Consider the following 27,609-nt stretch of genomic DNA (forward strand, 5'->3'; position numbering starts at 1 on the left):
GGGGAGAGATGTTAGGGCATCAGCCCTGGCTGATCTATGAGATGTGAGGTGAGGTCCTTAGAAGCACAAAAGCAGTTTGCAGGAAGGAAAAAAAAGAAAGCCTGTTCTAGAAGAAGAACAAAGGACAGGGGCTGAGCTACCTGGGGTGGGCAGCGCTGGGGGAGGGCAGCTCTTTCCTTAGCATATGCTCTGCATATTTTACTGCCGGAGAAGATGTGGCGATGATTTAATATGCAAAGGTAGATATGGCATTGATATGCATCCACACTGCATAACATGTGCATACATATTTCAAAGGTGATACAAGGAAGTGCACAGCTGAAGGCGAGCATTTATCTGTCAGCCTCGCGGTCAGACGTGCGAGACCTCCGCAGCCTTGGGAGAGCTGGCAGGAGGAGGAACAATAACGTGGCTGCTTATGATGGGTTATACCTCAAACACCAAACAGCCGAGATGTGGGGCTGCAGAGGGGCTGGGGTGTGCTGGAGGAGCCCCCACTGGGAAACAAAAGCTGCAGACAGCAGCACGGTGCCCCAGCGCAGAGCCTGGAGAGGAAAGCGTTCACCTGCGCTTTTCTCTCTGTAGCTGGTGCTTAAGTCACAGCAGATGAGACGAGCACGCCTGAGAGCTCTTCTGCTGTGGGGCTGTTCTGTTGTGGTTGGCTTTGTGTTTTTTTTTCTGTCTTTTTGTTTTGCTGTTTGTTCTGGGAGCGCAGCTCAGCTGCACAGGAAGGGGAGCTCTGACCCAGCGACGCTGCCCTGCAGCCCACGCAGTGCGCACGGGGCTGCGCTGTGTCCTTGCTTGGGTTTTTCCTCTCTTTGTGGGAAAGCCACCAAAGCGTCCAGACCTGCACCAGAGGCTGCACCAGGCTAACAGCAGGCCTTGTGCTGAGCAAATGAGAAGCACCGTGCTGGGGGCTGAGGCTGAGTGCAGCGTGCTGCACCAATGGGAATGCATCGTTTGGGGTCTGTTTGGCTCAGCTGCAGGTGTTAATGTCTGATGGCAGCAGGCAGAGGACCAGGTCCTGCAGGGATGTCAGATGATGCTCTGTGCCCATGCACTAACATGCATTTTTCTTACATAGGCTTGGGTAGACCTTAAAGATCATCTTGTTCCAGCCCCACTTCCATAAGCTGGGACACCTTCCACAAAATCATGTTGCCAAAAGCCCCATCCAACCTGGTCTTGAACACTTCCAAGGATGGGGCATCCACAGTTTCTCTATACAACCTGTTTCAGTGCCTCACTGTCCTCAGAGCAAAGATTTTTTTCCTAACTTCTAACCTAAATCTACCCTTTCAAAATTACAACCGTTGCCCTTTGTCATACGACCCATATTGGAGCAGCTTGTGAAGAGCTGCAGTTTGTGGGAATCCCACCTTCAGAAAGGGTTGCAGGGAATGAACACATCTCACTGCCTTGCTGGAAACAAAGTTTTGGCTTCTATGCAACTTCATTGGCTTTTGGCTTCCTTGCAACTGTGGTTTGGTGCAAGCATTGGATACCTCTTGCTGCTAACAGGAATCTGTCTTGCTCTGCTGCATCTCTATGACCTCAGTCTGCTGCTCTGTGCTGGAATGCAGCTGCACTGTGACCCCATAGGGCCGTGGCACATTCCAGCCCCTCCGCTGCCCCAGACCCTCAAACCCATCACAGCTGTAGGGACCAGGCAGGCACAGTGGCAGTGACAGAGCCGTGGTGCTGGTGGCCCCAGGGAGCAGTGAGGTGTGGAGGATGGGGAGGGAGCTCCAGTGCAGCACTCCCAGCGTGGTGGAAGCTCTGTAAGTCCATCGCTCTTCAATTATCTGGAATTATAGCACTGCTCTCTCCCTTTTTATGTTACGGTGGAAGAAATCAGGACATACATTAATTATCTAATCCGTATGTAAAGTGTCACATATAATTTTCCCGGAGCAAAAGGTTCTAGCTTTAAGGCCTGCATCATCTCTTAATAACCATCTGTGAGGGGAGAAAATAACACCCAGACATGTGATTATTAGCATGGTCGGTGCCCACGGTCACTCCTGTTCCTGCTTTCAGGGCGGTATCCCTGTTACATGGGCATAACCTGGCCAGGTCCCTTGGGAGCTCACAGCCCACTGGTCATTGCAGAAGGACAGGGATGAGGAATGGGACTCTTCAGCATTTTTCTATTTTCTTTGGCTGTGTGCAGAAAATAAGGGAAGGCCTTATGACTGAGTCCCTTTGACTAAGATGCATGGCAGCCGAAGAAGTCGATTAAGAAAATCAGTATTGCATTTATTAGCCTCCATCTATGATGCACGGCGTTATGCTAATATGCATGAATTAATTACTGTTATTAATCCAATTGAATTAATTTGATATTGCTGGTGTGCGCGGTGAGATTTGTTGAGGGTGAGGGAGAGCTGCTTCTAAAAGGCACAAACACGGGGTGGGTTTGGGGGGGGTCTGCAGCAGCCCCAGCCCAGCTGCCAACACCACCTGATGCAGTGGTTGATGGTGGCTTCATCCCATTCTGCCACTGGGAAACCCTTTGCCCCTGTTTGCGTCTCTGTGGGGTTTTGCTGCTGTCACCCTGCAGCCCTGCATAGGAAGGTGACCAACCTGGGACCCTCCTGCAGCAATGCAGGGTGTGAGGGACAGAGCCACGTGAACAGCAGTATGAGAACCTTTGTGCCACGCACTGTGCACAGAAGCACGTGGGGTGGTGCAGAGCACGGATTGCAAACTGGTGCAGGATTTGCATAAAGTGTTATGGGAAATGTTGATGATGGGAAATGGTGAAGCCTGAGAGAGCTGCACCTTGCAGGCTGCTCGTGAGCAGAAGTGAAACTCGTGGCGTGAATCTTGCTTGAGAGATTTGCTCTGAGTTTGTGGCAGAGGAGATGGCTGTTGTGAAAGGCCTTCAGTGCGTGATCAGAACTCATTGGCAGTAGTGAGGAGTGCTGGGGGACGAGCACAGAGCTCAGGGAGCTGGGGCAAGGGCTGTGCTAAACCCTGCTGGGCAAAGCCCTTCTGCTGTTATACACACGTCCTACGCTTTGGTCCTCCTAACTCATTTAATTTCAGCAGGTGGCAAACCTCACCTCAGTGCCCCAACCTGTGTGACCTCACCATGCCTCCTGTCTCTTCACCCTTTGCACCTGGGGTTGGTGCACAGCTGGCATTGCAAGGAATGAAATAACAGGGAGGCAGCAGCAGCAGGGCCTGGGCTGGGACAGGGCAGAGCTCTCTGCTTTGTGTTAGCACAGATCTCATCCTCCGGAGATGCTCTCAGCATTGGATTCATTATTCATACCTAGATATCAAACAGTATTTTACATTTATTAATTATATTGATAATGTACATGTGAAAATACATTAAATATATGCATATATTTAGTATACAGGTGAAAATTAGTACAGTATATGCATTTTTCCCCTACATCCTTCGTTTGAGCTGATGGCTTTGTGATGCCTCGAAGAACACAGGAAACAATTGTCTGTCACGGTGTGGTCCACGTGGAGCAAGGAGTTGGATGATCCTTGTGGATCACTTCAGTGTGGGGTATTCTATGAATCTATGGTTCATATCCATCCCCTCAGCATTCTACATACCAAATCCTAACTCTGGAGAGGAGAGGAGAGGAGAGGAGAGGAGAGGAGAGGAGAGGAGAGGAGAGGAGAGGAGAGGAGAGGAGAGGAGAGGAGAGGAGAGGAGAGGAGAGGAGAGGAGAGGAGAGGAGAGGAGAGGAGAGGAGAGGAGAGGAGAGGAGAGGAGAGGAGAGGAGAGGAGAGGAGAGGAGAGGAGAGGAGAGGAGAGGAGAGGAGAGGAGAGGAGAGGAGAGGAGAGGAGAGGAGAGGAGAGGAGAGGAGAGGAGAGAGAAACCTGCATCCTATTCAGAGTGCTCTGATATGGAGAAGGGGACATCCCCTGCCCCAGCCCTCCCCACACACAGGGGCTGGACAGCTATTTTTATTTATATTTATTTCAAACGTGCTTAGTGCCAGGCAGTGAGGGAGCACGTGTAGTTAACACCTAACCCAGAGCAGAGGTGGGGTGTGTGAGAAGGACAGACACAGTTATTTTTAGATTAACTGATGTAGTTGGAAAAAGCAAGTGAAGGTTGAGGCACATAAGCTGCCCCTCCAGCCTGAAGCATTTCACTTTAGAGGAGCAATTTCCCTCTAATAATTCCCTTTCTGGGGGCTTCAGGAACAGCCTTTATCCCCAAGGATCAAACAGCCTCAAATTCACAGCCCTGTGCTGCACCACGGGATGCCCCGAGCTCAGCACTGCTCACTCCCATCCCTGCCCAAAATGCCACTGAGCTGTCACTGCCCCATGGCAGAGCTGCACACCCAGATATAAGGAGTTCCCCAATAACTGATGGTAATTAATTGTGGATTTCATTGTTTTTCCCTTTTCTTTTGTTCTTTTGCTAGATGACACATTAGGAGGCTTGTACCATCCCACTCCCTTTCACCTGGATTTGCTCTGCCCTTTCTGGTGGATGCGAGGGATTTGGATTGTATTAACTTAATTGGCAAACGCATTGCTCAGACAGCTGTGACAGAGCTGACAGTGTGTGCTGGGTGTTGGGGTGAGTGGCTCCTCCAAGCTGCCAACGCTGTGATAGCTGAGAGCCTCCCAGCAGCTCAGGACTGCCCATGGAGTGGTCCTGAGGGGAAACTGCTTTGGGCTGTAAGGGATCAAGCAGAAAAAGAAGGAGGTAAGGGAGCACTGAGTATGTTTGAAATGCATGGACAGCACAGGCAGTTGGGCTGGAGCTGGCCACCAGGTTCCTGTTGGCGATAATGAGTATCCGCCAACCAAATCCGATAATTAGATTCTTATATCTCAGCTAATGGCCATCTTGTGCTTAGAAAACAGACCTAGAGTGACCTCTTGTAGCTGAGGTCCCCTTGGTTCTCTCGGTTCCCTCTAGTTTTAGGGTTGGTTGGTTGCAAAGATGGCAACAAAGCTGATAGACCCAAGGTTTGGGCATGGACCTGGCAACTGGACGCTGCTTTCCCTGCCAGATCTCCTGCAGAAGGTGCTCATCCTGGTGGCAGCCATCCAACAGAGTGCTGGCTGTACAGAGTCATAGCATTGTAGAGGATGGAAAAGAGCTGTCAGATCATCTAGTCCAGCCATACCCACTGTGGGGTGCTGGAGCTGGGCATGGGGACGTCACAGAGGCAGAGGTTGGCCTGAATTTCCCAGCTATGAATGCAGCAGAAATGCCTCCTTCCTTGGTGATGGGAGAGGCTGAGTGCATGCAGAGGCATTGGCATTTCTTCATAAGGAGGCAGATTTCCAGCAGACAGAGAGCTGTGACAAGAAAAATAGCTAAATCTCCCCAGCTGTATTGATGGCCTCCCAGGGAAACACTGTCAATCCAAAAACGAACCGTCCCCTTCAGTCAAACGTGTCTTTAATGAAAAATATATACCCACGGACTTCCAGACTGTATTATTAATGTGACCTTTACTCAACTGCTTCCCTCTCCTTTTGATTTCTGTGAATAAACGTAATTAGGAAGGTGTGTGCTTCAGCAAGGGGCTGCAGTGGTGGGGAGGCGAAGGAGCCGGATCCCAATTAGCTCCTGTGGAATGCAGAGGTGGTGATGAACGGGGCATGGGCTGAGCTTCCAGATGTCCCCAAAGAGGCAGAGAGGTCCTGTGGTGGGGTGTGAGGGGACACCCCCTGTCAGTGCAACGCTGGGACTCTTCAGTGCCGAGGGAAGTGCGATGAAAGCTTAAAAGCTTTGGCAGCTTTAAGACGTGTGTCCCCATCTCACATTGGAGGGAAAGTTTTGCATCACCTGAGTCCAAGTTTTGCTGTGTTGAACTCAGTTTCCAAAGCCAATGGATGTGTGCGGGCAGTCAGGGCACAGCTCTCCCCCAGGTGCATTCAGCGGTGTCACGATGGCACCCAGCAGCACCCAGGGCTTGGATGTCAGCCCCCACCCTCAGGACCCATCTGTCCTTTGCACTGTTTTCTTTCAGAAAGGATTTTGGCTGAGGAGGAGAAACCAGGCCCTCCTTTGCAGGCTAAATTGCAGCCCATCACATCCAGCACCCCCTGGGGTCCTTGTGCGTATACATGGCCAAAATATTTTGGATAGGCCTCCTGGAATTTGGCAGGATCTGGCTCTTGCAGAAGAACATTGGCTTTTGCTAGGCTGAGTTTGACACTTTTGGAATACTGACCATATACATGGCTCACTCAAAGACCCTTGGGCACGGGGCACCACTGCGTGCTGCCTGGAGATGAGGGCTGCAGTATTACTATTGTCTGCTGTGGTGTATGTTGCACTCATTCATGTTTCTGAAGCACTGGAAGCTGTGGGCAGGGCTGTGAAAAATGAGTAATTCTGCCTTCCAGACAGGGCTGATGTGAGGCTGTTAGCAGCAAGAGGAGAACAAAACGCAGAGCGAAACGAGATCCTGGGCTGCACCCAAAGCAGTGTGGTCAGCAGGTCAGGGAGGGGATCTGCACCTCTGCTCTGTGCTGTGAGACCTCACCTGGAGCACTGCATCCAGATGTGGAGTCCTCAGTGAAGGAGAGACATGGAGCTGTTGGGGCACAGCCAGAGGAGGGCCCCCAGAATGCTCCCAGGGATGGAACAGCCCTATGAGGACAGGCTGAGGGCTGGGGCTGTGCAGCCTGGAGAAGGGAGGGCTCTGGGGGGAGCTGAGAGTGACCTTCAGTATCTCAAGGAGGGCTGGAAGAGAGAAGGGGACAGACTCAGTGCAGAACTGGGCCGATGTAAGGTGCCAGCACAGCACTGCTGCCTGCTGTAGGGAGCACCGGGACGTGGTGGCTGCTGGCGGACACTGCAAAGAGCAAAAGGAGAGGGGGGACCACCGCATCAATTATTCACTCTAAATTATTTGCTCCACTTCAGTATGTGTATGTGGACACGTGCGTGCATGGGGGGGTGATGCTGAAACCACCCCGCGGGCCGCGGCAGAGCTGTGTTTTCATGTCCTTTCCCCTGCTCGCCGTAATCCATTAGGGTATTTTTCTTGCCTTCTAGATCTAATCACAGCCAGCAATGCAGGTTGAAGCATTTCAAGTGTTTTTTCCTCGTCTTATCTGGCTGCCCTTTTAGCGTTGTTATTGAACGCCGGGGCTTGTGTTGATTTGCATGCCATTTTGCTTTTGATCTCCATGGCAACCGCTACCAAATGGCCTGAGAATAATAGAGGCGCTTTTTGGAGCTGTGGGCGGGCTCTGTGCAGGGCGCTGACGCCGGAGGTTTTCACCCAAATAAATAAATAACGTGGAGATGAAGACGGCTATTGTGGCGGGCAGGGCAGCCCCGGCCCTTCTCAATACACGGGGAGGGGATGCAGGGTGCAATGGTCCCCACACCGGGCATCTCTGGCTCCGTGGTCAGAGCAGAGATGGCCCCATTCAGAAGCACGAGGCGCAGCACATGGGGTGCTGGTAGGGAGAGCTGTGGGCGTGGGGTCACGCACAGCTGCAAGGATCGGTGTGACCAAAGTTGGGGATTTTTGCCCACAGCCTTCTCCAGCCTCCTTTCTTTGCTGCTTTCGCGTGGCTTGAACAGCAAAACACGGGGTGCAGACAGCAGGGATGGTGTGTTTTGCAGGACAGGGGGTGGTGTAGTTCGCCTGCAGGACAGGGGGTGCTGCAGGGGGGCAGCTCCTGTGAGCAGCTCAGATTTGGCACAGCAGAAGTGGCAGAGAGGTTCCTGGCCAGGTGCCCCACGAGGTGCCCAACATTCCCATGGTGCAATGTCCATACCAGCAGAGCAGCTCACCCTGAATGGCAGTGAGACGAGCAAATGCAACACCACGTTGGATCCGGAGCCACCACAAGTTCCTACACCCACGTTACCCATCCTCCTGTTTTCACCCCTTTGCTACCCACCCCCAGCTCTAGGCAGGCACGGGTACTGTTTACCTGTCAGTCAGTGCAGGAATTTGCATGTTAGTTAAGCTGTTAGCATGAGTAATTAGTGTGTGGGTCAGTGGCTCCTCCCTGGCAGCCCCACGAAGTGCAGTGCCCAGCACAACGTCTCTATCACCGCAGGACTGGCAGCCCGCAGCCAGGAAATGAATGCAAACGATGACTCAGGGCTAATTGCACTCCTTCACTATCACAGGGTGTATGCTGCGGGCTTAATTAGGAAATACTTTGGTCCCTCAAAGCAGGGATGTGGAGCTGTGATTGGGATGATTGGGATGGGGTGAAGGGGGATGCTGCCAAGCTGTGCTGTCCCCCAGCAGTGAGCATGGGGAACCAGCAGGCTCCTTACCACCATCACAGGCAGGATGCACCATCCCTGCTTGGCCAGAAAACCTCAGGCTGTCTCAGGATGTCTGTAGGGCTTTGATCTTGCCTGCAGCAATGTATTTCCCAAATCACAGCAGTATTGCAGGAGGTGACCCCGCCATGATGCTGGTGATGTTTTCCCCCACACAGTGCCCAGACACCAATAGGTCACTGTGCTGACGGAGCCCTGGCTCTTATATCAGCACCCCTGACCTGCTCCTGAGCATCCTGGCAGTGTCAAGGTGCACTGTCCACGGCTGATTGAAATTGCAGATTGGTGTTCTCTCCTGGAGTAAACCAACCCCCACCTCCCCAGAGTTCATATTAGTGAGCAGGCAGGGAAACTTCAGTTCCACCTCCGTCTCCTGCACAGGAGGTATCTCAGCAGCAGAATAAATTCTCAGGTCATTCTGGGATCAAAAGGAATGATGAAAACTAATTGGGGAGGAAGCTGCCCCAGGGACAGGTTGGGGGGAACGGCAGGCAGGGCTCCAGAAGTGGAAATCTCACATGGATGCTTCCTACTGCAGGGTGTTTTTTGTAGGGCTGTTCAATGGAGCGGTGGTGTCTCCAGGCAGAAGATCCGTAGGGTTGGTCCCCACATGTTGTGGGTGCTGTGAATTGAGACCTGGGTATTTTGTTTGTGTTATTGTCCAGTCATTTACTGGACGCTGGAATGTAGCACTGCTGGAGAGATCTGCTTCTCTAGATGAGTTTTTCTCAGCTGTGCCAATGCAGTGTTGGTGCATCCCTTCGTTTGCTTTGAATTTTGTGTTTTCTTTCACTGGCAAGCTTTCATTGCACTGTAAATGGGAATCCCTGTGAATGTGAGGAGCTTTCAGCCAGGGCTGCTAACAGCTGATCTGACCATTTAAAAAAAGGGCCTATAGATTCCTATGTTGGAATACATCATCAAAACACGCCGCTCACTTCTGTCACATCGACACTACTCAATCATGTGAAATTATTATAGAAGGAGGCCAAAATGTACTGGGGAAACGGCACCTGGGAGCTTAAACATTTTGGAGTTCTGGTTAAGAGAAGGGTTTTTCAGAGGGCCTATTTTTTGTGGGCATTTCTCAAGCATCGTTGGGTTCCGATCCCACTCCTTCCGAAGGTCAGCACCAGGTGTAAGGCAGCCGTCGTGTTGTGACGGGCTGTGCTCAATGACTGCACTTACCGGGAGCCTGAGTGGTAAAGTCCACTTCTTTCACCATTCACAGCAGCTCCAGAATCAATCTTTTTAAGGTGATGTTTGTTCTGAGAATAAATCACAGTTGTTTGGAATGCTTAAACTTTCAAAAGGACCTGCTCTAAAAGCCCAATTTTTAAACAATTGGATCGTGAGTGTAATATGAATGTAGTTAAGATGATAAATGCAGCTAATTTTCTCCCTCTATTAGCCCCTTTCACATGCTACTTACAAATGCCAGTCAAACTCAGCAATCCTTTCGTTTTATTATGCGGTGACGAGGCGGTCGGATTAAAAATACATGATGGCATTTTCTAACTTGGATTTATAAGTACTGCTGGGCTATCTGATTTTGGGCTGACATTTGCTGCGTGTGGGGGAAGCGGGGCTGGCTGGGGACCACCGGGCAAGGCCTCCCCATTGGAGTACATCCTGGTGTGCTCCAACCCTCTGCCCATCTTCGGTAGCTCCTCTGGACCTGCTCCAACAGCTCCACATCCTTCTTGTGCTGGGGGCCCAGGCCTGGATGCATTGGGATTCATACATCGAGCTTTGCCAGTGGCCATAGCAGCTCTTGCCCTATCCCAAAGCTCCACCTGCAGCCTATCTTCTCCCTTTCACCACGTCTCTCCCACCTCTGTCTTCGTGTAACACCGTCCAGATGATGAATGCCAACAAAGATCCCAAAAGGAGGGTCTCCGGTGCGCTGGTCTGATTGCTCTTGTTATTATTATTATTGCTGCCATGCGAGTAAGGCGCTCGCCATTCTGGGTTCATCCAATTATAGTTAGGTCTGTGACTGGGGTCCCAGAGGTGAAAAGCCCTGTGTCCAAGCGATCAGCTCTCCAGATCAGCTATTGTTTCTTTAAATGAAAGGGACACTAAAGTCCAATTATTGCAATAGAATGGGCTGCTTCTTTAAACTGAAGAACTTGACTCAGCTCAAGGGATATTTGTGATTGCCTCTGGCTTCCCTGGAGCTAAAAAATTATATGCTTTCCCTCTTCACTAAATTAAAACATAGTTGGATTGGTAGTGGGACTGAAGGAAGTCCCTGCCTGAAACCCCAGGTGTCAGCCTGCTTTGCAATCGGTAAGCTAGTAATTGGTTTGGAAATACAGAGTGAATAGGTAAAAGGGCTTCTGAGCGATCTGTGCTGGATAATACAGCCTGCCTGGAACGGAATTTGGCTTTCTTGCAGGGTTTTGCAGCATGAGTTGTTAATTTTGGGTTTTGATAAGTAAACACAATTAACATTTATACTCTGCAAACACTGGATCCTAATTCTATTTCAATTGCGCCTTATCATCATTACAGTTCCCGTTAAAGAATTCCTTTGTTTCCCAAACGCCAGACCCATGCTGCTGTTCTCCAGCTCCAACTCCACTAAGATAGCATCTGGGCTGGAAGAGGACAAAACCTGGAAAAGGGAAATACAGCCCAAAGGAGCTGTAATGCTCTCAGACGACCAATACCCTTCCAACATGGGGCCATCATAAGCCTGGGGGCAGGTGGGGGTGCACCTACCCACCTCCAGCCCTGCCCTGCCCCCTCCGTGGGTGCTGGAGGATGAGGAAGATGAGGTTCTTCCAGCAACCTCTGTTATTTTGTGGGAAAAAAAAGTCAAAACTTTTATGAAAATGCTTTATTAAAATGCTCTGCATGACCTCCTCTGGGTGGACGTGTATGAAGCCATGGCTAACACGAAAGCTCTTTGCTTTGAGGTGTTGGTACCACCTCATCTTCCTGGTGGTGTCTGAGGCATTCAGCAAATACCGAAAAAACCCCAACCTTAAAGATGAACCAAAGTCTCAGGGAACCTCCTGCTGAATGTTTGGGAAGGTATCATCCATGGGCTCAAATGGAAGTGGTTGAGCTGAGGAGGAAGAGGTTGACCCATGGTGGTCACCATGAGCAGGGCTGAGTCCTGGCCGCTCTCTCAGCTATAACATAATGGCTATGCAAAATAGTTTCTCTTTTCCTTCTTCTTTTTTTCTTTACTAAGTGAAAGTAAGTCTTCTAAGCCAAGGTTAACAATATATATTTATGAGTTGTAGCCAGCTGCTTCTATGTTAGCACATGTGTTTGTTAATGAAGAGTAACCTAAGGGTCAGGTTATTATGTAAATAACCATTGTCAAGGGTAAAGGTGAAGAACCCAGTAATGAGTTGTGTCTCTCTGACTCTCTCACAAGCCACTAATGAATATTGGATATTGCCATTTGCAGGGCTTTTTACCCTCATTTTATGGGGGGTGAGGGGCAGGGGTGGGAAAAGAGAAAGAAAAGGAAAAGAGAAATAAGTACATTTGTAATTAAGTCAAGTTCTTTTTTTTCCCTTCTCTCCCAAACAGTTAAAGCAAGTTACTTCTTCTGTAGGAATCCTATATATATAGTGTATGTGTATATGCACATACATATTTGTAAGGTTCTTGTAGTTGTTACATTTTATAAAAAATAAGAAAGTATTTGGGCAAAAATCATCTCCTGTCGCTGGCTGCATCCATTTCCTTTGAGCCTCTGCAGCTCACTTTAGGAGATGCCCACAAATCAACAGTCTGCATCTTTGCAGATAATACTTAGCTGAGGCAGAGCCAGCAAGCCACCAAACAGACTTTCCATTAGGAAGGTTAACAGCAAACCTGCCTGCGCGGGATTACTGACAGAGTGTGAACAGAAGGTGCAGGCTCATTGCATATGCTTTTAATATCGTGGCACAGACAGGGAAGCCTTCAGCTCGCAGCCACCTGACACCCGGCTGCTGTTAGGGTAATAGTGCAAAGAGCCCTTCTTGCTTCTGTGTGGGAGCACAGATGCCGGATGGCACAGCACTGATTTGTTATCTGCTGTGCGGGATGTGGCCAGGTGGACTTAGCCAGGAGGTTTAGAGCAGCTTTGTCCCCAAGCAGTACAGCTCTGCAAGCCTCTGCTTCCCGTTGCTGTTGGACTCAGAGGATTTGACCCCCGTGTTTAGGGTTGCTCTGCCCATGGGGCATCTAGAGATGGGATCTCCCACCAGGATTGCAAGTTGGTGCCAGCTCCCCATAACTGCACTGGGATTTGGGAACCAAACTGCTCTGCTGGTAAAACCCCCTGCCTCCATTCCTTTCCTCCATGCATCCTTTGGCTCCCCGTGGCTTGTGCATACCTGGCCCTTAGAAATGAGGATCAGCAACGTGACAGCGGCTGGGACCGTGATTGATCCTGCTGTCCGTGTAGTGCTGTTTGTGGCCAATGTCAGAACCCCAGGGAGCAGCGGGCAAAAACTAAACCATAAAAAATCATAGTAACAAGATGCAGCGGTCAATAATTACCCACCAGACAATGACAGCATGGCTTTTGACAGGAAGCTTTGCTCACGCTCCCTGAGTGTCAGAGCTGGGAACCAGTGGCCATGGGGGGATGTTGTGAGAGCCGTAGCACGGAGCAGCGGTGGGTGCTGTGAGTGATGTCGTGTTGCCACTAGGGTGTCTCTGCAAACAAGATATTGCATCTCCGAAGAGTTCCTAGCACAAATAAAAAGCTAAATAGGAATGATGGGCTGACTAGCCGAGCCCGGGCTTTTTACTTTTATGATTGAGAAACAGTTGTTGGAATTGTCAATAAAAATAAATAAAATTAAGTCTCCCTAGTTAGGTGAGGGAAGGCAGCCTACCTTTCTTTGCTGACAGGCCTTTTTGTTCTGTGTGGGCTTTTATATATGTGGAAAAAACACCACTGAGAGCTTCCAGGGAGCTGCACGGGGACGGTTATAGCCATTTTTACATCCTTTATATGGGCTTAAATCCATTTACAGATGTGCAGTAGACAGAAAGACATTTTTTACAAGTAATTGTCATGTATACAAGGGTCCTTATGTGTCACAAAAAGATCTCACTTAAAAGAAATAAATGTGCTTCTCATCCTTCTTTGGCAGGAGCTGGTGGTTGGAAAGAGGGTAATTGGTCTTTCCCAGTGGGTAACCAGCACAAATAGAGGTGGCTGCTCCCTGCCCTTCTTCCCTATGTGTGGGCCCTCCCCAGCCTCACTGTGAGCCATGGGTGGGAGAAATGCCCACAGCCAAGCCCTGGTAGGGAGTGAGGGAACTGGGGTGACCTTGGCTCTTCCTATAGAATAACCAGGATCTGTGAAGACACTGACTTCAGCTCTTCTATAGCTCAATGGGATGTTTCTTCTTGTTCTGAGGCCATGATGGATGCAATTGGGAGGCAGGGAGTGTGCTGATCCCTGGCTTGCACAAAGTGTTCAGCAGCATCAGGGTGTTTTCCCCCAGGAGCATTTTTCAGTGATACTGCTCCAGAGGAAGACAGTCAATAATGCAGTTGGGCTGTGTGGGGGGAGTCCCAATGAGCACTCAGAGACCAGTTAGGGAAAGGAAATAGCAGATGGGGGCTGCCATTGCTGATGGAGGGTTTAAAAAGGCCGTCCTTCAGGCCAAAAAGCTGAAGGCGGGTCTTCCCTTGCTTAGATTTACTTACAGGTAGTTGCTCCGTTAATAGGAGGCAAAGCAGGAGAGAGACCTGAGAGCTGAGGCTGAGAAATGCAGGATGTTTAAAATGCTACAAAATCCCTCTATGCAACACAGCAGACCATAATTTCTGCTTAATAAATGCTGTAGGGCAGTAGGGGCTTCGTGCCATGAGCATGAGTTGGAGGTGCACGCAGGTTTTAGAAGTAGGATGGAGCATGGCCTTGAAATCAGGGACAGGTGAGCAGTAAACTCTCCCTGCTAAATAATGGATGAATTGTGCTTGGTTTTGCTGATGATGTGGTGACCTTTGGGGAGGCAAGAAACAAAGAACCAGCAAATGGCCAGCAATACTGATGAACAGGCTAAGTGAACTGGACACATCATTAACACCAGCATACCAAAATAATTACATGCAACTGGGAGCCACGCAATCAGCAAAAACAGGAAAGAGGAAAGAGTTCAGTGTAAATCTGTGCTTACTGCCATTCAACAGGGAGGAGAGTTTTGGGGATATGGCTTCATGGGGGAGGGTCAGATTGGATATTAAGAAGAATATCTTCTCTGAAGGAGTGATGAGGTACTGGAACAGGCTGTGCAGAGAAGTAGCAGAGTCCCCGTCCCTGGAAGTGTTCAGGAATGATGGAGATGTGTCACTGAGGAAGACGGTTGGTGGGCACAGTGGGGGTGGGCTGGTGGTTGGACTTGATGACCTCAGTGGTCTGTTCCAACCATAATGATTCTATGATTCTACTGTGGTTGATGAGATCAGGCTTTGGCATTCGCCCCAGAGCAGAGATGGGACAGAGCAGTGGGGGTCTGCAGAAGTCCCACTGACCAAACCAGTACAACAAGATGAGTACAACCCAGAAGAGCAGGAGGGATCCTGCCTTGCAAGAAGTTGCCAGTGGCCAGAAAAGACCAAGGAAACCAAAGTACTATGTAGCTGGTCAACTCTCAGTGTACACATGAGAACATTATTATTATTATTACTGTTATTATTGTCCCCTCTTTGACAGCAACTCAACCCCAAAGTGGCAAAATCTGTATTTCAAGCAGATGTGGAGGTAGTTTTAGACAGGACAACTGAAGTTTGTGAATCACCAGATATTGGAGGGGATCAAGCATCCACCTGCTTTTTCCCATTGGAGAATGTCACTGAGAAGGGGAGTCTGCTGGCAAGAAATGAGAAGAGCTGCAGCTTTTCATATGCTCATCTGTTTTCACATGAAAACAAGAGTATTCATTATTGGTTATTCATTATTCTCCTGCCTAGCAAACTTTCTGCCAGTCAGCAAGTGGAAGCAGCAGCATGCAGCCTCGTGTAGCCCGTCACACATCCGGAGTAACAGCTAATGAATAGGCAAGTCAAACACGCTGCCCAAAAACTCAGCCTGGAAATTATTCAAACAGGCAAATGCTCTTGAAGAGCAAACACATACGCAGAAATTAGGCTCTGTTATGGCGGACTTGCAGACAGAAGATCTGAATTTGCAATGACTTGATGGAAGAATCTTTGCTTGGCAGTTTCACTTATGCAAAAGTAACGCACTTTGTTTAGCAACATTCATCCGAAGGTCTCCAAACACTTTGCAAACTCAGTTACTCGGGGTAAGATCTGCTAGTTTTGGTGGTGTATGCACCCATTTGATGCTTAGAGTAATTCCTTACATCAGCACGCAGCAAAGGAAAGCCAGAGCTGTGGGCACAGCACAGCTCTCCTCCCTCCCCAGTTCTATTTCTTCTACTTCCAGACCCTGTTTCTCCTCTGCTGTTTGAGCTGACCTCAAACTTCCTTGTAAGGTTAACACGATGGCAAGTGTGCACCTGCTGGGGCCACATTAAACCTACCAAAACAGAATGCAAAATAATCGTTGTTTGTGCTAACTGGGCAAAACCAGAAAGGAAAAATGTAATACCTTTAAAAAAGCAATCTTTTTTTTTTTTTTTTTTTTTTTTTTTTGCATGAAAGCGGCAACAATTTCAGTGTTTTTTTCCCTTTGAGAATTCTGAATTAAAAAGGCAGGCAATTTATTCTAAATATTCTGTGGAAAATCCAGTTTCTTCTGAGTTTTCTTTGTATTTTAATGCCGCGCTTCAAAACAAAACCCAGAATCAGCACATATTGCTCAGCACTGCTCTGTGGTCTGAATCAAAACCTCTGGATGTGCCTCATGGCTGTTAAGAGGCTGTGCCTGCTCTTGAGTTGGGATGACTGCATTGAGCAACCAGCATTGGCTGTGTTGCAAGAGGAGTTAATCCAGGGCCATCTATCTTTATTATGCTCCTATTGTTGGACACCACAGCCTGGAAATCCAGCAATGAAACCTAGTTGTTCATTGTCATTCATCATAGTTATTGCTGGAGTTGTGTAATGAAGAGGGGAAGTGCTGTTTATTGCTCTACCCTCTTTAGAAACTATCCTTAGGGGTGGTTATGGATGGTTATTGGATTCAGGCGTGGGGCTCTGGGAGGTCCTCCCTACGTTCTGCATTGAGCGTTTATGTGTTGAACCGTGAGGCTTAACATGGTTTTATGTTTCCTTTTGCACTGAGGCTGCTCTGCTGCCTGCTTTTGTTCTCAGTGGTATGAAGGCTGCCTGCCTGGTTCCTGCCATGAAGGCAAATTGAAGCTGCTCAGAGCTACTAATGCGGCAGAAAGGCAGGAGGTGCATGACCTCCAGGGAAGACAACATTCTGCCACACAGAAAGGCAGCAACCATGGACTGTGGTCAGAGTTCGGGTATCAACATGACAGGGAAGCCTTTGAAAATAGCAAATTAGGGATATAAATGCTTCTGACTACAGCTCTTATCCCTAGTGAGTGGTGAAGGCTGAATCTCAACCAAGAAGTGGAGGTGGACCAGCGAGATGGAAAACCCAAACATGGCTTCTCAGTGAGATGTGCAACACATCACACCGGGGGCTGTGTGGATAAAAATTCAGAAATAACTCCGTAATGAAGTCTTGTGATAAGGTGGATAGATGTCATGCTTGTTATACAGGAGATTGAGATTTGAGGGGATTTGGGTGAAATATGTTCCCTCTGGGTTTTGAGAGGATGTTCCCGGAGTAGTGGGTGGTCAGTCTGCTTGTGTGGGTTGCTTCCTTGGAGCTGCAGACTTCAGGGAAGTTTGTAGAGCCCTAAAGCCGATGGATGAAAAATGAATACAAATGTGATTCTATGCAACAAGTAACACTTGGTTTTGGATGCGTCCGATATGCAGATAGGCATATGTGTGATGGAATTATCGACAATTTATTTGTGCAAGCAAGAAGAGAAGCGAGTAAGGGTCATCTTGGGTGATAAGTTGTAGAGGGAAGGAATCACCCGTCCATGTGCCTCAGCCCGTGCTCTAACAGCAGCGCTAGGTGTGATGTGCACAGGGGATGAGACAAGCTTCAAGGGTCTAAAGGCATGGAAATAGTTGGAGATCTCAATTCTGCTTCCAGATAGCAGATAGCCTGCACCTGCCAAGGCTGCTGCTGATAAGGGGATTCTGCAGAAAGTAATTAAAACTCAAACCTCTGGTATTTATCAAGAGGGGAAGCTCTCGGGACTTGATAGAATTTTGTTAAAATGGACCAGGAAGCAGATTCTTAGTGTGTGATGGGGAAGCTCAGAGAATTAAATCTAAAAAGAGAGGCCAGGCAAGTTTCCTGCTGCCTTCCCACAGCAGGAGTGCTGAGCGCTGCAGAAGCCATTAAGGTCTGTGCTATGTGCCAAAAGGGCAGGAGAAGTCAAACAGAAAACCAACATTGGTGACACAGGAAAAATTCCTTCTTGGAGAAAAGCGCCGATCTGTGTCTGTTGACTTGTTGGAAAGGAACCTGTGCAGTTATTTTGGAGTACAGCTCTCTTTTCCCTGAGGTCGGTTTACTGGGAGGCAGGTAGATCTAAACAGACAGCTTTGCATATTAAGTACATTTTTGCTAGACTCTGGTTGTCTGAGAAACTAATTTGTGACAATAGACGATAGTTTAGCAGACATTATCTTCAACAGCGTGCAGTAAAGTGTGGGTTCAGCAATATAACCCTAAGTCTCATCTGAGGGGTGGTGGAAAATTATGCCCCAGTAATAGAGTCCTTATTGATGAGGTCTGCAGACTCCAAGCCTGATATATTGCTGGCTCTTTCAATTACGGAACGGCACCAATGAAGCATGGATTGTTATCCGCTGACATCTTGTACAGCAGAAAAATGAAAAGCAGGAATTCCTATGTCGGAGTCACCTGGGACGTGGAGAAGTATAAAGAAACAGATGAGGCAAAACAGAAAACCTCAGCGTGGCTCGAGTCCCAGGAGCTGCCATCGCTTTATCACTTCCCATAACACAGAGCCCCAGCCCCAGGGAGCAGCAGCTGCAAGGAGAAGTGGTGTCACCTGGAGTTTTGCACAGCCACACGCTGCTGTCCCCTCCAGCAGGCTCAGCAAGGTGCTGGGTGATGCTGTCACCAGCTCCCAGGTGGGAAGAAAAGAAGCTGGCAGGGTGAGGAGCTGGGATGAGCGGTCCCATTGCTCCCTGGCAGCCATAAGGCTCGTGGCAGGAGCCTTGCAACAGCCCCGCGCGCGTTCCAGGCTAACCGGCAAGTGTTGTGTGATTGCCTGAGTGCTCCTGCTGCTGAACTTTGGAACTGAAGGTGATGCTGGATGAAGCTGATGTTGGAACCTGTGCCTCCAAGGGTTGGGCTTCCTAAGCGATGAGTGGCCGCAGTGCTCTGGGTGTAGCAGCACAATCTCATCTTGATTCAGATGCTTAAGGAAGTGAGCGCTTTGCAAGAGCTCTTTAAGCACTGAGAAGCTGCTGAGCTGCTTGAGAAAGCCTCCTTTGAAGGAGAAAAGGGTGACACCTCACGGATCCATCTCAACTCCAAGTGCAGAATTTTGCTTTTTTTTTTTTTTTTCCTCTTGCACCCTAATATTTGATAATTTAATTCTAAACGTCCATGTGCAGGAAAGCAGCATGAGCAAATGTCCCTGCAGACACCCAAGGTCAGGCTGGATGGGCTCTGAGCACTGATGGAGCTGTGGGTGTCTCTGCTCATTGCCAGGGAGTTGGGCCAGATGACCTTTAAGGGTCCCTTCCAACTCAAACCATTCTATGATTCTTCCTAAGTAAGGCCCCAGTCATGGGAAGACTTAGGCACACATTCATCTTCAAGTCCATGATAATCCTTTAAAGTTATAAGACAAGTCATGCTTCAGGTCTTAGCAAGACTCAGACCCTGGACTGCTGTTCTTTGGAATCATTCTTCCGGTTCACTTTGGAATTAAAAAATTTCGTAGGAGATGAGTTTTAGGAGATACAATCTGAGAATTATTGCAGTGTATCCACGTCATTACCATAAATTCAGAAAATTTGTCTGAAAGAAGCCACTGGAAAGTTTATTTGAAATAAGCCACTGGACTACAGCTTCCTCTCTTCCTAATTAAACATGATATATATTGTTGCACCCACCTGCACAGCTGTTCTTGATACTTGAAATTAACACCCCTGGGTCACACCGATAAAGGTGGTAGCTGTACCTTGATGTCCCCTTGACCAAAGTTGCATTTTCTGCTTAAGACAAGGGTCCAACTCAGCCTTTGCAGGAGTATATTGGACATGATAAAGTACAGATGTGTGGGTAGAAGGCAGTGATTTCTGTAACACAGCATAGTGGGGTCCCCGAGCCTTGCAAACTCCTTTGCCTCCATCATCTTGCTGCTTGATCTCACCCGTCCTCAGCTTATTCATCTGGAAGATTCACTTAATTATATTAGTCAACTTCACAGAGTTGTCTTGAAGCTTAATTAAGGTCTGGCAAGGCTGTCAGGAGCTGCTGGCAGAGCGCTGTGACGGAGCAGTGGGCTCCAGGGCCTCCGTGGGAAGGAGGATGCACTGCAGTGGGGTTGGCCCGAGGGAGCTGCGGTCCTCTGTGGTGGCATTGGGTCATGGCTTTGGGTGAGTGCCATGAGCTGGGGAACTCTGAGCATGCTGATGGGCTACCAGCATAAATCGTACTTTCTTATGGTGTGGTAGGTGAGCTTGTGTTACTCTTCCATTTCCATACGGCTAATTTTGAAAGGGAAATGCATGCCACCACAAATGCAACAAACTTTGCTCCTCCTGGCTCGTCGCAAAGCTGGCCGAGGCTGGGAAGTTTGACCAGGCACCTGTGGCTGGTTGCTGTCAGCTCTCGTTTCACCCTCGGGAGGGTTTTCACATGACGCACCCCAAGGGGTGAATTGACATTCATCGCTCCTCCAGGGGAAGAAGCATATGGAGGCTCCGCCGGGATAGGCTCCGTGATCTGAATTGCCAATCAGTGCATGTCTGAGCCTCAGCTGGGAAAACCTTGCTGCTAATAAGCCTTCATGCTCCCCCAGTTCCCGCTGCAATCCGTCAGCTGCTAAATACGGCTTCAGCAGCGCTCGAACCGATGAGCAACCTCCAGCAGCAGCTTATTATGGAGAGGTGGGAGCCTTTGCATATGTTAGGTGCAACCAGTTCCTATTATAAAGACCCGCTAGGTCTTCCCTGTAACTTGGTAAAATTAGATTCGCCTTAATATAGAATATTTAGTTGGAAAGTAAAAGAAGATGTTGAGCTTGAAAAGAATTTCTCAGATTGTTTGTATTTGGGGCATTTAAAAATGCTACTCTCCTTTGAAACTCTGGGCTTTGTCTATTTGCTTATGCTTTTTTTTTGCTCTGGACATATGTTCTTGTTCATTGCAGAGGAGTTGGTCCCCAGAAGGGACCTTTAAGAATCCCTTCCAACTCAAATGATTCCATGAGTCTATGATTCCTTATGGTTTGCAGAGCTTGAAATTGCTGGCTATGCAGGAGAAAACAAGTTTGTCATGAGAGCTAAGTTCATAACAGCTCCCATGGCGGTCCCACTGCTTGGGACAAGGTGCCATGCTGTGTCCTGGCCGCAGTGGCCACTGTGCAGCCACAAACATGGGCAGGGCTTGGTGTCTTTGAGGCCCTTATGCCCCATCAATTAAAGATAATGTCATTACATCAAAACCAGATGACAAGGAGACTGTTGAGATCATACACCGTCTCAACAGAGACACAGTGCAGGACTTCCAGCTCCTACCATAGTGCCCAAGGCACGGGGACTGCTGTTGGCACACACTCCTTGGTTGGGCAGACACTGTTTGAAGAAATACAAACGGGATAGGGAGTGTATGGTTGGAGACCCTTGCACACTTGCTTAGTGGAGTCCCTTGAATTCCCAGTGTGAAATGATCTATTTTTATGCTGATTTTGATTCCCCTTTCACAGTTAAAGATTTTCATGCTTTCACGTGGATGAAGTCTTGAGAACAGCTGGAAAATGCACTGAGAGTTTTGGCAGAGCAGAGATTCTCCACGTGACAAGACTCATGTAGTCGTGTTCCATGAGTGTACCATCCACTTCCCTTACAAACAAAATCTGCTGGCTGCTTTCTAGGCACCTTGGTAATGGTGCTGGGCATCAAATATAGGCATAAGCTGTGTAAAGTTGAGCAGCAAGCTGCCTTCCTAGTGCACAGATATCACGGTCACAATTTCAGTACCTGAGTTTAATGGGAGGAGGGAACAGATGTGGATGTTTGAGTTCAGACTGCAAGAAAAAAAAATCTCAGCAGAAATCCTTCTTTTATAAGCCCTTGGCCAGAATCACACATAGCTTGGTTCCAGCTCTGATGTATGCACATGATCTTGTCCTGAGATTGGGATATATTGGGCACAATAGGTAACATTACGTACTTGCATGCTTTTTGTGTCTGAGCCATGGTCACTTTCTTGGGCATGTAAGTCACTCTTTGAGAATGGAATGTGGGCTGGCTTCACGTGGGCTTAGAAATCTGTATGCGAATTATCAAACTGAAGGCTTTCACCTCCCAGCTCCTGTAATGTCCTATGAACACCCCTGCTTTTTTGTTTCTTCTTTTTTTTCTTGATGATTATTATATCTTAAAGCTTCCCCAGAGCTTCCTCCCTCAGATCTGAAGGGCTGGCTGCTTGCACCTGTCCCCACCAGCACCCTGAGTGCCAGAGCACCTCAACCTCAGCTCGGTCTGCTTGGAGGATTTGGGAACACTGGAAGGGATGATCTTCCTTCCTACTTCATTCCTTCTGAAATAGGCTCCTCAGGGAGGTGGTTGAGTCACCATCCCTGGATGTGTTGAAAAACCGTTTGGATGTGGTGCTCAGGGACATCATTTAGGGTAGTATGGTTGGGTTATGGTTGGACTTGGTGACCTTGAAGCTCTTTTCCAGCCTGAGTGATTCTATGATTCTATGACTGAGATGAATCCGTTTACCTGGGTAAACAACTTTGAGATCTGTAGATGTAAAACAATGTTAGTTATCAGTATCGTCCTGTGATGCTATGGTGTTTGGTGGGTTCTGAAAAGATTTCCCTCTGAAACCGCCTCTTCACACTTTCCCTGAGTGAAGTATTTTGCTACTCAGATTTGTGATTTAATAATCATAAATAATGGAGCCTTTAGTGCTGTATTTTTAAATGACTGAATGGTGAGAATCTACTTTAAGAAACTGTATGAATGCCTATCACTTGTATGCATATAAATGTATTCAATTAGCACTCAAATCTTGAGTTATCTCCTGATGGAAGGCAAAACCTTTTGAATTCAGTCCCATGCAAGGAATACTGTGTCATTTAACTCACAAAAGGATGCCATGCACTTAACAGATAATGACTGAAGAGGATTTTGCTGTATTGCCTGCTCAGCTGCTTGTGAGGACAAAGAAAATAATTCCCCTTTTAGGATCCTATGGGGGTAATGAGGAAACCCTCGGTACTGATCTCACTTAACACTGAGAAAGGGGAAGGAAATAGCCCAATGGGCCAAACTGGCTGTGATTTCGTTGTGGTGCTCTACCATGCACTTTCCATGTTTTGTCTGTGGTGCTAAGGCAGTGGCTAACCTGTCTCTGAACCTGCCACCAGCACACAGAGATTACTCACCCTGGATACTGCACTTCAGCAAATGCAGAATTAGCCCTGGCTAAGTAATCTTGTTAGCGTGATTCAGTGTTAAATGGATCTCGATTAAATGGGCCTTTATATTGTCCCAGCTGGAGATGATAAGCCTCCACAAGGAAATGGCAGGAGACCGAAGGAAATTGCTTTACTTCAGACCGGGACGTTTAACCCCATAAAACACTTCTTGCTCCCCTGTGCCTCTGCTTGTGCTCCCTTCCTTCTGCTTTTGTCCTCGGTGGCCATGAAGGACAGAGGGGACAGGGCATCGCCTTGTGCCAGCCATCAGATGGGACAAGGGCAGGATGGCCCCGATGGGCAAGTGGGGATGGGTGCTTCGTTTGGGACACTAATCACTCCTTCATTAGCACTTTTTCAAGCTCTCACTCCAAATGCTGGCACCAGGTTGCCCCGTCGCCCTGGAATTGGCACAGCCAGTGTCACCAATGAGTTTATTAAGGACCAAACCCCAGGAGAGCAAAATCTTGAGTCTCATCTTAGAAGAAATAGATTACTTAAATGTGCCACCGGAACTTACTGGGAATGGCTTGGGGGTTTATCTGAGTGAGATAGAAATCAGCACTGTGCGTTGGTGTATCAGAACCTGACACTTCATTTCTCCTCACTGTTAGCTTTGGCAGCACACACACGAGCTGGGTAAGAGGGAAATGGCATTAAAATCCCCAAGGGGCTTCCAGTGCGGAGGCAAGGCATGGGGCTGTGCTGTGACAGGGCCAGGAGAGCTGGGAACTGAGTTTGCTCTCTGAGGGGTCCTCATCTATGGCCTCTGTGAATGGGCACTGTCAGTAAGAGGCTTCATTGTCAGTATGGGCAGGTGAGAAGGGAAACATCAATTGCCCATCTCACCCTACATCCATGGGTGCTCTCCTCCTGACCTGACAGGTTTCTTCTCTGTCCAAAATATGGATTATCTCCGTGGACTGAGAGACCCTAAGAGGACATATGGGAAATCTCAGCTCTATAGCATTCAAATGGTCTGGTATCTTTTTCCTTTTTTTCCAGACCACTGACAGAAATAGGGTAAGCAGGCAGTTATTTGAATTTTCCCATAAATTTTGCATTTGAGCTGGATTTACATGCTTGTGATATTTTCCAGTTGTGAGTCCCAGCACGGTGAAGCAACCAGTTTGAGAATGGCTGCAGAAGGGCAAGAAATTGTATAATCTATTAGAGATTTCCTTCATTATCCCTCTAATCAAGGCTTCTATCAGTCTCCTTTGATGTGCTCGCTGCTGGAAAGAAAAGATCTTCAAGTAAACTGATGCTGGAGATAATTAATTAACTTGCCATCCTCCTGCCTTACAGACAGAGACAGCATAAGAAAGAAGTGTCCTTTGCAATTACCCATCTGCAGTCTTCCATCGCAGTGCTGACAGCTTCCAGGACATGAAGTGGAAAAGCATTTTACCAAACTTTCAGGCTTTGGCCATCAATTCCTTCACTTGAGACTATTTACTCCTGCTTATGTTTCTCGCCCTGTTAGACATCACCCTTGATGGTGAAAAATGGGTTTAATACTTGAGCAGTTAAAGTTGTACGCAGTCTAAGCTGGTAATGTTATTTTTCTTACACTTTCCTTATAGCAAATACCTCACCTCTGCTATCCTCAGATTATTGTACATGAAATCCACCTTTATTAGGATAGAATAGAAAATCAAGAATAAGAACTGGGTCAGTGGAGTGGTATTGATGCTGCACGTCGCTATAAGCATTCCCCAGAATTTTTCCTAGTGCTTGGCAGTAGGCAGAGGACCATTTCCATCCCAGGAACCAGCTTGCCCATGCCAACAGGTAGATGGATTTCCAAATACCAAGTCTGGAAGACGTGGTTTATCTCTCTAATGATCTAAAAGAAAGATTTAAATCCCCCAACTCAAGCCAAGCCTGAGGTGGTGGAGACTTGCTTAATAGGTCCTCAGTGGCACACCCAATGCAGCTTTGGTGTCTGAAAGGTGAAAGGAGAAAGATGATCTTTGGTAAAAGTGATCACCTTTGGAAAGTCCGGGAGCTTCCCTTCCTGCCCACCCGGTGGGAAAACGTTTTCATCTTTCAAAGCATCTTTGTAACCTGCAGCAATTTGGACTCGCCCATTATGAAAGCAGCTCTCTCGCAAGCTGTAATTCCTTGCCTGGGTCTGTGTGTACTGAAAAGCTCTTAACGGGTGTCCTTTCTCCCACACTCCTTGTATGCACAGCTCTCCCTCTCCCTCTCTTTCTCAAAAAAAAAAAAATACAAAACAAACAAAAAAAACCTGCTAATTAATTTTAAGCCTCTTTGTGGCAAAGCCTAAGAACAGGATTTTCCAAAATACCAGGGGGTCCATCTGGTGCAAAAAGCTCACTCCTTTGCCAAGCTATTTGTTTCACCGGGGCTTTTAGGCCCCAAATGATGCAGTTGTACTGACCTGAGGCATCGCATGGCATTGGGGATGGTGGGGATGGTCCTCGACCAGAAGCCAGAGCAGCTTTCTCTGGGCTGCTCCCATGCAGAAAACCCAATGGCTTCATTGCCCGGCGCTGTTTGTAGCTATCTTTGTTAGTGGGACTCTGAGCTTGGAGAGAGATGAGGAGAGCTGCTTACTTTAACTTAATCTGTTTCTCGGAGCTAATTAGCCGTATGCTTGCTCATGGTGAAAGAAGTGTTTACCGAATGGAAAACTAAACTGACAGAGCATTATGTGAGTTTGGGAGTGAGTGGCGTGCAATGGAGAGGAGCAAAAGTAACTGTGGAATGCATCTTTTCTCCCCACATAGGAGCACTTCATCCTTCCTCCCCAAACTGCTGCTTGACAGCCTTTTGTTCTTTCTGTCCTTTCCTTCTGTCTTTCAGCAAAGAGTGAACCATCAGATAAGTCTTTTCTAGAAAGCAGCCTTTGAAGGAGTCAAGAGCAAGTAGGGATTCTGCTCTTCTTCTCCTTTTTGCGTGTTTGTGATGCAGACAATGGGAGGGGAAATAGGTTTTCTCCCATGGTGTTGTATGCAACATTCATGCTGCTGTGAGCAAGGTAGAAGTGTGGTAATGTTGAAGGACTAAGCTTGAGCACTTGCATTAGGAGAAATGGAACGCTGCGCCATGTGTTGTGCAAATGGTTACCCAAATGTTTGCAGTCCTGGCAAGGCTTTCTTGCCATGAGGATCTGAAGCAATTTTCATTATGTGCACAAAACAGTCTGCGGAAGCAGTGACATTGTTAACAACAACAACAAAAAATAGACCCGAACATGCTGCTGAAATTAAGTGATTGTGCCCACTGTATTTGAATTTTTAATTCATCTCCCGCCAGCTTCTCCTTGGTTAGTGGTCAATCCAACCTCACCTCCGGGCTCAGCCCTGCGACACACAGCGTGTGGCTGATTGCGGCTGATGGGGAGAAAGGGGCTGGCACTGGATCCTGCTTTAATCTCTGGATAAATGGGGACAAATAAGGGCCGTGTGGGCCGGCAGCTGGTGACAGCTTGCCCACGGCGTGATGCCGGAGGAGCCCCACATCAAACAGTGCTAAGAGGGATCCCAATGGCTCCTCTGGCAAACCAGACCCGTGTAAGTGAGGACATCCTGTGGGTTACAGGAGCTGGCACTGGGGCTGCCAAAAATGGGCCAGGCCCAGAGGGCATTGCTCCAGAGAGTGTTTCAGTGCATGTGTCTGGGTACTGTCATGGGGGCAGACCTGGCTCGGGGTCACCTGAGGGCAGGCGGATTGCCTCGGCTGCCTTTAAGGGGTTTATCCCAGGAGTCAGCTGGCAGCTGGGAATGCAGCCTGCAGCCAGGTGGGTCCGCCCCTCCCCAGTGCTCCCGGACCCACTGCAGTGTTGCATTGGTTGCTGGGGTCATGGCTGGGTTCTGGGCTCTCCTGCTTCCCCCCAGAGGACAGCACTGAGCTCTTAAGAGCTCTCCCCGTGCAATGGATTAGAATATGCTGAACTATGGAGACTTGTCTTAATTAATGCTTTAAACAAGGCTGCAGCTAGAGCTGGAGAAATAATCAATAGTGAATCATCTACTCGGCACATTCAGCTCTTTTCAGCTGGTGAGTTATCTGTAAACAGCTTGCAGTTTTCTACGTTCATTCATTATTTAGAATTATTCCCCAAATAATTCCCTCAGACTGCTCTTGGCTTGCAGGCAGCATGTTGAGCATGGCCACGTCATAGAATCATGGAAGCACAGGATGGCTTGGGTTGGAGGGGACCTTAGAGATCATTCAGTTCCAACCCCCTGCCCTGGGCTGGTTGCCAACCACCAGAGCAGACTTCCCAGGGCCCCATCCAACTGGGTTTTGAATGCCTCCAGAAATGGGGCATCACACCCCAGGCACACAGTGCACCTCTCCCCATTACAGCCCCATGCCGTCATGGCTCCAATGTGTTGGTGGCAGTTTGGATGATGAAAAGAATTTCTTCTTGATAAGAATTGGAGCGAAGCTCATTTCAAGTAGCAGCCCAACAGCTGCTGGATGGCACCTGGTTTCATTTACCACTGACACGAACTGGATTGCTTTAAGTGGAGGACATAAATAGGCTCTGACATAAATCAAAGCGAACACCAGCTGAGGGTCAGCACAGGGCTGGCTGCCAGGGCTGTGCTGAGGTGTGGGTAGCAGGAGCCGGCTATCTCTGTGCTGGGCACACTGCTGGTACCAAGGGTTGCTGGGGAACTGGGCATCACCTCCAATGCAGA

The 27,609-nt window shown here is 48.4% G+C and overlaps 1 long non-coding RNA gene across 2 annotated transcripts in view; it reads left to right on the forward strand.

Annotated features, from left to right (window-relative positions):
- The window catches only part of LOC107054740, a 121,974-nt gene that overhangs the window by 47,981 nt on the left and 46,384 nt on the right, over positions 1 to 27,609 (forward strand). The window contains exon 1 of one of the 2 annotated variants that reach the window (XR_005840685.1): positions 1,640 to 1,781. The exons of the other annotated variant lie outside the window; for it this stretch is intronic. This is a non-coding gene — a long non-coding RNA (uncharacterized LOC107054740). Of the gene's footprint in view, positions 1 to 1,639; positions 1,782 to 27,609 lie in introns of those variants that run through there. 2 annotated transcript variants of the gene reach the window in all.

This window comes from Gallus gallus, chromosome 18 (assembly GCF_016699485.2).
Source record: "Gallus gallus isolate bGalGal1 chromosome 18, bGalGal1.mat.broiler.GRCg7b, whole genome shotgun sequence".
NCBI classification, from domain to species: Eukaryota; Metazoa; Chordata; class Aves; order Galliformes; family Phasianidae; genus Gallus; species Gallus gallus.